General features: G+C 30.0%; 1 pseudogene; it reads left to right on the forward strand.

Moving 5' to 3' along the window:
* The window catches only part of LOC102245371, a 12,419-nt pseudogene that overhangs the window by 9,627 nt on the left and 768 nt on the right, over positions 1-2,024 (forward strand).

The raw sequence follows: 2,024 nt of genomic DNA on the forward strand, positions 1-2,024 counted from the left end.
TTTCACTTGCTGTCTCCTTAAGTCCTCAGCCAGATTCATTTCTGAGTCATTTTCTTGTTGGACATCCATCTCTGAGGCTGGGTAATGACAGGGATGGTGCCTATGATAACAGTACTTAAGTAATTAATAAATGATGTGAACAATGACAAGACCTCAAGGATAGTCTTTGTGGGTGGAGTGTGAGATTGTAACAGTACTCACTTCGCATTTGACCAATGTGAAGTCTTGTTCTAATTTACATAGAGATTTAAATGTGCTTCATGATAGAATAATAGTTCTTAAAATGATATTCTATGTTTAACATAATATTATTGGTTGAAGCAATGAAAAGTAAGAAGTTAACGAAGAATAAAGAAAATCAGAATAATGATATCATTATCAAAGTCAGAATCCACTGAAAGATTTTAATACAATTAGAATAACTGTTAAAATTAAAAATGCTGTTAGAAAAAAAGAGATGCACTAATTTTTATGACAATTTATGGTTACAGATTGAGTGTTTTAAAGTTGGGGGAATAGTAGTATTAGAATACATAATGCTTTTCTGTAATAAGTTAATTTTATTTAGTCACTTAAATTTTTTTATTAAAAGAGCAGATGATACTTTAAAATATCACGTGATATTTTAAATAATTGTGGAGTTCTAAGAAATCATTATAATTTAAGAAAATATTTTATATGCTTAAAAATGCTACATGACACTCTAAAGTTATCCAAAACTTACAAATAATAAGACCAATAGAAAGTTAAAGGATTCTTTAAATTATTAATTTTACACAAGTAACTTAAATTTTTTTTAACGGTTAAGATATGAAAGCATAAAATGATTAATAAATGTGTATATCATTTATGGAGGAACATTGTTGGTGCAAAATTCCTGAAAGATCCTAGGGCTATCAAAGTCAGTGAAGGTGACTGTAGTGTGTAGGCAAATGTAATAAATCTGATAATTTATTCAATAATTCAGTCAATGGGCTCTGCAGTCAGCGAGACCTAGAATAAATTCTGGCTTTGAAATTTATAATGTATTACCTTTAAAAGTTATTTAGTGTTTAACAACCTCGCTTACTAATCTAAGGTGGGAATAAAATATTTTAAGATACCGCACATGTAAAGATAACACTCAATCTGATATTTATAAACTCTCAGTATGTCACTTGTTTTAATTATTTTAACACAATTGCCTTGTTACTATTTCTGATTCATATCAGACAATGAAAATGTATTTCCCATTAAATGAATTGGGCCAGTAGATAGAAGAGTAGACCACATACCTCTGGAAGCCAGTAAGTTATGAATCCTTTAGTGGGAGGCAAGGTCACTCCTTAAACAATGTCTGTGGTCTCCACTGAGTGGCCTGTGAAGACTGAGAGTGAATCAAAAGTAGAAAATAGTAGATTTCTCATCACTGTGTCACTTAGAGTTTGAACAGGAAATTCTTACACTTGGGCAATTTTGAAGATGTTTTATCTCATCACACATCTTCCGAATGTAGGAGACTTTGAGCTTGTAGTGCGTCACTAAGTTTGTCCATTGGTAAGTGCCTCTGAGAAATTATTTTCATATTCTAAAAGATTTCTGGGTCAAAAGACGTGACCATTCATGCTGTTAACTTATTTCATCTTAAAATCACATATCTTCTTAGGCCTTAAGAGTATCTCAGATGTTTAAGTTCTACTCTTAGACAAGGTTGCTAAATAATGGCATTACCTCATTTTATTTATGCACTCCTCATGTTATTGTAATTATAATAGAATAAATCTAAAACCATATTTCAGTAACAATAGCTACTTAATGATGTTTATCACTAATATTCTGAAGAATTACTACATTTTCAACATATAATAACTGTCACAAATATTTATTCTCAAATGTATCTTCTCACACTCTCTTGTTTTTATTTATTTATTTTTTTATTTTTTTTTTAATCTTTATTTATTTATTTATTTTTTTTAAATTAAATCTTTATTGTTCAGGGTACATTTGTTCCTCTTTTTTTCCCCCCCATAACTCCCCCCCTCCCA

Source organism: Myotis brandtii, unplaced genomic scaffold, assembly GCF_000412655.1.
Source record: "Myotis brandtii unplaced genomic scaffold, ASM41265v1 scaffold6480, whole genome shotgun sequence".
In the NCBI taxonomy this organism is placed as follows: Eukaryota; Metazoa; Chordata; class Mammalia; order Chiroptera; family Vespertilionidae; genus Myotis; species Myotis brandtii.